This window comes from Haliotis rufescens, unplaced genomic scaffold (genome assembly GCF_023055435.1).
Source record: "Haliotis rufescens isolate VD_foot unplaced genomic scaffold, xgHalRufe1.0.p SCAF_10, whole genome shotgun sequence".
Classification (NCBI taxonomy): Eukaryota; Metazoa; Mollusca; class Gastropoda; order Lepetellida; family Haliotidae; genus Haliotis; species Haliotis rufescens.
The window spans coordinates 20,459,176-20,468,490 of NW_025963780.1; positions in this window are offsets into that span (position 1 = coordinate 20,459,176).

Consider the following 9,315-nt stretch of genomic DNA (forward strand, 5'->3'; position numbering starts at 1 on the left):
ATCACTTCGGGCTTTCCTCCCCCATTAACCTGACACGCCGAGATATATCTGGAATACTGTTAAAAGCGGCGTAAAACCCAACTCACTCACTCACTTTGTAAAACATAACGCGGCCTGTATCTGCACGCCTCCATGTCTATGGACATTGCAGTCTTGGTGACCGTAGAGGAAGAAATTCACCTTTCAGAATTAATGACGAAGAGGACGGAAAGCAATATTTCAATGCCTTGCGTTTTGTGTGTTGTACCGGAAGTGCAGACGACAGATGCATTAGTAACGTTTCCGTGTTACTTCAGTTACCTCGTATTTCATCGCATCGTGACGATGCCGATTCATTCTGATTCATTCTGATGTGCCGAGTGACTTTGGATTGAAACGTTTCGCTAATCGGAATAGAGCAAGGGACATTAAACATATTATATCCCCTGGTTTTCATTCGATGCACACGTAAAATAACTTTGTCCGGTTTTTGTGTCAATCGCATGCGGTTTTTTTATTACTCTTTGGAGTCCCGATACATGGTCTCTATACTAATATATAGTCTCTGGTAGTATTTACTACTTTCATCAGAAGCAGACAACATGTGGGATCAAAACGACATTGTCGTAAGGGGCGACTAACGGGATCGGGTGGTCAGGCTCGCTGACTTGGTTGATGCATGTCATCGGTCCTAATTGCGTGGATCAATGCTCGTGATGTCAATCACTAGATTTTCTGGTCCAGACTTGATTTTTTACAGACCGCCGTTATATAGCTGGAATATTGCTTAGTGCTGTGTTAAACAACAAACAAACAAACAAACAAACTCATTGATGAATGTAATAGTCTCTTATGATGAGCACGTAAAATCGCTATATCTTGACCGGCGATAACCTGATTTCATTTACTAACATTTTGTTATATGCATTTAAGACCAAATACACAGTTGTGTCGAATTTAAGGTTGTCTCGAAGTAAAAGCTTGGTCCCTATGTATTTCTGCGTTAGTCATCATTTTCGGTTGTGTCGAACCTCTCATAACTCGAAGTATTTACGTATGTCCTTCAACTTCGACACAGCGGTATTTGGCATACACCGAACAGACTGGACAGAAAATAAAATATTGTTAATTGTGTTGTTATTGTTATGGGGGTTAGTTGTAATATGTTTCCCCGGTTGTAGATTTTGTTTTTAGATATTTTAATTATTTTTAATAATAATAAAATGTTTTTGTTGGTTTAACAATCCACATATATATGCGCGTGTTTGTGTGGTAAGCTGGAACGGGACTAAAATATTGCTTATTTGGAAGAAGCAAACAAAGATATGATGACAGTTGTAAGGCATTTATTACGTCCGTGAAGATCCGAGGTAGAATTGGTCTTCAGCAACCCATGCTTGCTGTAAAAGGCGACTAACGGGATCGGGTGGTCAGGCTCGCTGACTTGGTTGATGCATGTCATCGTATCCCAATTGCATGGATCGATGCTCATGATGTTAATCACTGGATTGTCTGGTCCAGACTCGAATATCTACAGACTGCCGTCATATAGCTGGAATATTGCTAAATGCGGCGTTTAACAACAAACAAACAAGCAAAAATTGCGCCATTTCATGCAGTGTCATTAATGTAGTTATAAAAATAATACGTATCCTACATCAACATGAGTGAGTGAGTGTGTGTGTGTGTGTGTGTGTGTGTGTGTGTGTGTGTGTGTGTGTGTGTGTGTGTGTTACGTGTCGACATCCAAATTGAGTCAATAAGTTAATCCATAAATCTGTACGTATAATAATTCAGTGTGAAACTAACAAACAACAAAGACATTATTTGCAATTAACATTTGTATCACAAAATGAACCAGGTTGACAAATCAATGCAAATTACTGCACAGCAATTACAATGCAAGCATACAACAGAATGGCAGTACAATACAATAGCAGTGATAAAACACAATAGCAGTGCATGGCGATAACAAAAGTCAGTGAAAATAATATTCACCTATCAGCAACTGTGGTCAAGCTTCCAAAATAGGCCTAGGCTGGGAATCCAGGCTGAAAAGTGGTTTTATCACAACCGCTGGTCTTGATGTAATGTGAGAGGATATATGCACGGGCTAGTCTAAATACCTTCTGGAAGGTTCTATCACATGATAGCATTGCCCATGATGATGAAATCAGTGTTTGTTGTATCGTTGTTTGTTGTTTAACGCCGTAATCATCAATATTCAAACTACATGACGGCGGTTTGTAAATAATCGAGTCTGGACCAGACAGTCCAGTGATTGACATCATCAACATCGATCTACGCAATGATGACATGCATCAACCAAGTCAGTAAGTGAGGCCACCCGATGCCGTTAGTCGTCTCTTACAGCAAGCATGGGTTGCTGAAGACCTATTATTACCAGGATCTTCACAGGTGAAATGACCTATGAAAATGTACATTTTGTTAAATGTAGTAATGACATATGTACATTTTCCTAATGTTGATTATATTTAATGTGCCAAATCACATTATGATCACAATGATCACAATGTGCTTTCTGTTTTTCTGTTACCAACACTTGGACCAGAGACCATATAATAGAATCTATTCTATGGTCTCTGCTTGGACCCAACCATTTTAATATAAGCATTAGTTAGGGAATTAGGCTGTCGAACTGGTGGGACGTCTGCGTAATGGGGGGACACCTTTTCGATAGATAATCGAGACGGGAAATAGAATGTTTTAAAGGTTTGTCACAAATATATAAAAGCAAATGGGCCTAAAAGTCTTCCGTAGGATCTTGATATTTCAAGATTATTCACTTATTCACGTATTTTTACATCTTAGGGTGTTAACATATAATCTTGAATTTTCAACTTAGTATCTTGAAATTTCAACTTAATATCTTGAAATTTCAACTTTTGTATCTTGAAATTTCAACTTTTGTATCTTGAAATTTCAAGATACTATCTTGAAGTTTCAACTTAGTATCTTGAAATTTCAACTTAGTTTCTTGAAATTTCAACTTAGTATCTTGAAATTTCAATAGAGTATCGAAAAAAAATTAGAAAAACGAATGGCCCTAAAAGGCTTCCGTACGTTCCTGGCACAATTTTTTATTTTATTGTGACTCAGTTTTAAAAAAAACTTATGCTTTTGAGAAATAGCGTGCATCCGGCGTTGAGATACGGAGTCTTCAAGGAAGTCAAAAGTAAAGGATATTGAAACACATTTTCCTAGAAAAATAACAGCCTGTATCGAACTCCATGCACATGTACGTAACTGAAATTTTACTAACCGATAAACTAGAGAATGATCCACATTACAGGATGGTGAATAATTAGCTATCAAACGTTTTTTTTATGAAGACATCAAGGTACATATATTTTTAAACGTGGATAGATTTCAGACTTAGATTCATTTCACAACACCATTAAACATGTTTCCCGGTTGTCTGGTGACAGTAGACCGCCTCCGTGGTATAGTGGTAGAGCGTCTGCCCGGAGGTGAGGTGAAATGCGGTTTAACGTCGCGTCCAAGATTATTGCACTTATATAGCGACGTGCATGCACTTGTATGTGTGTGTGTCTGCTTGTACTAGTCCGGACTGATGCCGATTTATAGTGCTAGCTCACTGAGATACCATGCCGCAGTTTAACATAAATACCCCACCCAGACACAGTATACTGACTCCGAGCCGACCAGTCCTTGTTTTAGCCCCTTAATGCCGAGCGCCAGACAGGGTAACAACAAGTACAATCTTTTAATGTCTTTTGGTGTGACGCGGTTGGGGATCGAACCCCGGACCTTCCGCTCTCCAGGCGGACGCTCTACCATTAGACCACGGAGGCGGTCGTCTGCCCGGAGAGCGGAAGGTCCAGGGTTCAATGCCCGGCCGCATCAAACCAAAATACGGTAAAAGATTATACTTGTTGTTACTCTGCCTGGCGCTCGGCATTAAGGGGTAAACAAGGACTGGTCGGCTCGGTTTTGAGTATGCTGTGTCTGAGTGGGGTATTCTTGTTAAACTGCGGCCTGGTATCTCGGTGGGCCAGCACTACAAAATCGGTGCTTGTCCAGACGTCGCATGCACGTCGCTATATCAGTGCAATAATCTTAACGCTACGTTAAATCTCATTTCACCTCATATTCCAGCTATTTGACGCCGGTCCGCAAATAATCGAGACTGGACCAGACAATTCAGGGCTTGACATCATAAGCATCGATCTACGCAATGGTTTACGATGACATGTAGTCTGTCATACAGACCCCATACAAATATATCCAATACAGCCCATGCAAGTCTATAATGTTTGGCAAGTCTAGATTACTGCAGTATCAGGAGAGAGTATCTAGACTCTTTTTTATTATATTTTTAATTAAGATAATTTAACAATTGGTTTTTTTTCAGTAAGATATGTTCATTTCAGAGACTAAATGTTAGTCTAGATGACATGCATCAACCAAGTCAGTGAACCTGATCACCCGATCCCGTTAGTCGCCTCTCAACAACTGAATCTGAAAAAAGATGCATGCAAATAACCGAATAAATAAATAATTTATAAGTGACGGAAAGGGAAGGAAGTTGGGACACATGCGGGTATCGCGTACGTACAGTCAGAAGCATATAACCGATTCACCAGCAATGATTCAGTGAATTTCCATTTAAGTGTCGGAGATTACTGATTGTCGTTTTATTTACAACATTGCATCACAGACTATGTCTGTTGATTCGATTCCCAAAACAGTAGGCAATAAAATAGGCATCTTCCTTTTTTAATATGTTGTTATTAATCTATTTATATCTATAAGATGACAGAACACCGTGGCAGAACACAATGGCTTATACGATGACAGAACACAATGACAAAAGATGGTGACAGAAGATGACAAAACATGGTGACAGAAGATGACAAAACATGGTGATAAATAAGATGACAGAACATGGTGACAAATGAGATGACAGAGCATGGTGACAGAACATGGTGACAGAACATGGTGACAGAAGATGACAGAACAAGGTGACAGAACATGGTGACAGAAAATGACAAAAGATGGTGACAGAAGATGACAAAACATGGTGACAGAAGATGACAAAACATGGTGACAGAAGATGACAAAACATGGTGACAAATAAGATGACAGAACATGGTGACAAATAAGATGACAGAACATGGTGACAAATAAGATGACAGAACATGGTGACAAATAAGATGACAGAGCATGGTGACAAATAAGATGACAGAATATGGTGACAGAAGATGACAAAACATGGTGACAGAAGATGACAAAACATGGTGACAGAAGATGACAAAACATGGTGACAGAAGATGACAGAACATGGTGACAAATAAGACGACAGAACATGGTGACAAATAAGATGACAGAACATGGTGACAGAAAATGACAAAAGATGGTGACAGAAGATGACAAAACATGGTGACAGAAAATGACAGAACATGATGACAAATAAGATGACAGAACATGGTGACAGAAGATGACAAAACATGGTGACAGAAGATGACAAAACATGGTGACAGAAGATGACAAAACATGGTGACAGAAGATGACAGAACACGGTGACAGAACATGGTGACAGAAAATGACAAAAGATGGTGACAGAAGATGACAAAACATGGTGACAGAAGATGACAGAACATGGTGACAAATAAGATGACAGAACATGGTGACAAATAAGATGACAAAACATGGTGACAGAAAATGACAAAAGATGGTGACAGAAGATGAAAGAACATGGTGACAGATAAGACGACAGGACAAGGTGAAAGATGGACACGATAAGGGTACAAGGTAACAGAACCTGGTACACGGTGATAACAAGTGGTTCCAAGCCTCGATGACGGGACAAAGCTCCAGAACTAAAGACAGAGGAAGGCGACAGAACACACTAATAAGATATACGGCAGGCGACTTGACGCGGCGGTAGGTGACGTGAAACATGACGGGATGAAGTGGCGTGATACAGGGATGCTGTGTAGAGTCAGACCGCAGGTGCATGTCTGCCAACTTGTCACAGATTACAGGTAAGTATTAAATGCGGTGACATTAGTGGAAGCAGGAGAGGGGGGAATCCTGGGCTAACATGGGTACGGTACATCGCTGGGGGTTGTTATGTTACGTATTGCGGCTACTTCGTGTGAATTCTTGGCAGTAAGAGTGAGTTGACATCACGTCTCTGGCTTAACGCGGAGCTGACACAATCGCCCAACGCTTGACCTACAGGTTAATAACATTCGGTGCTCCTTCTTTAACATGACAAGTCGAGTTGTACATACGTAGCGGGTGTTTAAATGGGCTGAGAAATCCCGTTTCGTCTAATGATGATGGATGAGTTCGATACATAACCGATCTACGTCTTCTAGCAACATATTCTTATTTCCCACTGTGTTGTTTAATTGAAGAGGTGAGATGAAATGGGGTTAAACGTCACGTTCAAAATTATTTCACTCATACAGCGACGTGGTTGCAAGTGTTGCTTGTACTTGTCCGAACTGTTTTCATGGGTGAGTGAGTGAGTTAGGTTTCACGCCGCTTTTAACATTATTCCGGTTATATCGCGGCGTGTCAGCTTGATGTGGGAGGAAAGCCCGAAGTGATGCAGGCCTCAGACGTTTACCACTTGGGTGAAACCAACGAGCACGGTAATGGTAATCGGGGCGAACCGGGATTCGAACACACAATCACAGGTTTCTGGCGTGCCCATGGGACGCAACTCTGCACAGCGAAGGCCCTGTTTTTATCAAGGTTGTATATATATATATACCAGTCCACTGAAATACCATATAACATGGATCTCCCACTCAGACCTCAGGCATATTATACAGACTCCGATCTAATGAGTCCTAATCATCCTTTTATTGCCGAGCTACAGGCAGGGAAAGAACACATACAGTCGAATTCCGTTGTCTCGAAGCCACGTGTTCCAGAAAAATAGTTCGACTTATCCGGGCACATTAGACATGGCCGTATTTCTATTAGACAATAGAAAGCCTGCCTACCACTTCGATCATTTTATGTACGTAACATTTATATAAAAAGAAGAAAAAACAATAGAAGCTTTCGTCATATCAACAGTTGTGCATATATATACATTTCATTCATATCAATGGGCCCATGAAAATCCGGGGTAGAATGGGTCTTCAGCAACCTATGCTTGCCATAAAAGGCGACTAACGGGATCGGGTGGTCAGACTCGCTGACTTGGTTGACGAATGTCATCGTATCCAAACTGCGTTGATCGATGCTCAAGATGTCAATCACTGGATTGTCTGGTCCAGACTCGAATATTTACAGACCGCCGTAATATATGGCTGGAATATTGCTGAGTGCGGCGTTAAACAACAAACAAATAAGGTTATAATTAGATAATGGGGACTATGACATTTGACATCTGTGACGACATTCTCCGTAGCACAGGTGGCAGAGTGAAGGACTATATATAAAAAGGTTGCAGTTTCGTATCCCGCCGAGTTTTGAAAGCGTTGTTCTCATACAGGAAACGGAAGCTGGCAATAATAGTTTATCTGAGTACCATGATAATTAGACATTTTTAGACACCCCCCACCTTCCCTCATTTACTTTTGAATCCCAATTAAACGCTAAAAACACCCATAGACGCGACTTTTATTACCTAAAGTGAATTTTAAGGGGGTATAAGAGGGCCAAAATTATGGGACATGGAATGTGTTTAGGATCTAACCACATTTAAGCTACAAAATTGCTGATGTCCGGTAATGAAAAATTCCCTCACTCAATAAGTGAATGAATATTGTGTAATGTTGCTGTCAACAATATTTGGGCTTTATCACGGCTGTCTACGGCGGTCGCGCGTTTGCCAGAAAACAACAACATTGAGTGACAGCGTGTCATCGTATCCCAATTGTTTGGATCGATGCTCATGCTGTCAATCACTGGATTGTCTGGTTCAGATTCGATTATTTGCAGGCCGCCTCTTACGACAAGCATAGTCGCCTTTCACGGCATGCACAGGTTGCTGAGGACCAATTCTACCTCGGATCTTCACGGGCATAATTAATACCTTACAACTGACATCACATCTTTGTTTATGACGAAGAAGAAGAAGAAGAAGAAGAAGAAGAAGCCTGAAGAAGAAGAAGAAGAAGAAGAAGAAGAAGAAGAAGCCTTACAACTGACATCACATCTTTGTTTAAGAAGAGGAAGAAGATTTATATTTAAGTGTCACGACTTTTGTACAGCATAAAAATTGCTACATAGTTCGAGTACATATGTAAAATGCCCGGCCTGTATGACCTACGTACGGAAGCCTTTTAGGGCCATTTGGTGTTTTTTTTAAATTTCGATACTATCTTGAAATTTCAAGATACTAAGTTGAAATTTCAAGATACTATCTTGAAATTTCAAGATACTATCTTGAAATTTCAAGATATTAAGTTGAAATTTCAAGATACTAAGTTGAAATTTCAAGATACTAAGTTGAAATTTCATGATACTATGTTGAAATTTTAAGATACTAAGTTGAAATTTCAAGATAATAAGTTTTGAACATCCTAAGATGTAAAAATACGTTTGAAGTGAATAATCTTGAAATATCAACTTAGTATCTTGAAATTTCAACTTAGTATCTTGAAATTTCAACTTAGTATCTTGAAATTTCAAGATAGTATCGAAAAAATTAGAAAAACAAATGGCCCTAAAAGGGTTCCGTACCTACGAGACACTAAAGTAATAAAAATGCGTAAAACATTTATAGATTAAAAGAAAACACTATAAGTGACTTAAAGAAAAACACACACAACCCCCCCCCCCCAAAAAAAAAAAAAAAACACCAAAAAAACCAACAAAAACAAAACAAAAAACGGTACCCAGAATGTCGACCCGATAGGGTTTAATATATATGATACATACAATGTGTAAAACGGCTTCAATATTCACTTAGTAAATTTACACAAAGCCTACATAATTCCGTCATTTTACAAATTGACTGAAAAATCTGTCCATTTATTTTATTATGATAACGAATTGCAAACATTTTGATGTTTGATTTTATCACCCAGTGATTGAAAATGATAGGATTAAAAGAAAACAAAAGTCGGTATTTTTCTTTTATTGTTTGGCTTCTAATCCTGCGGTAATTAGTACATTGTAAACTTTTGAACTTCATTAGTTTTAGTCGGTTTGTCAAATAAATGACAGATCTTTCAATCAACTTGTTTGAGTTCATTTTACAGTTTTTTGCAAGAGAAATAACGCCTTTTCGCACTTAAATTAGTGTGTTATTCTGTGGGCATTTACTAAATGAACTACTGACAATTTCAACGAAAGCGTCTTACATAGTTTAGTATACATCGT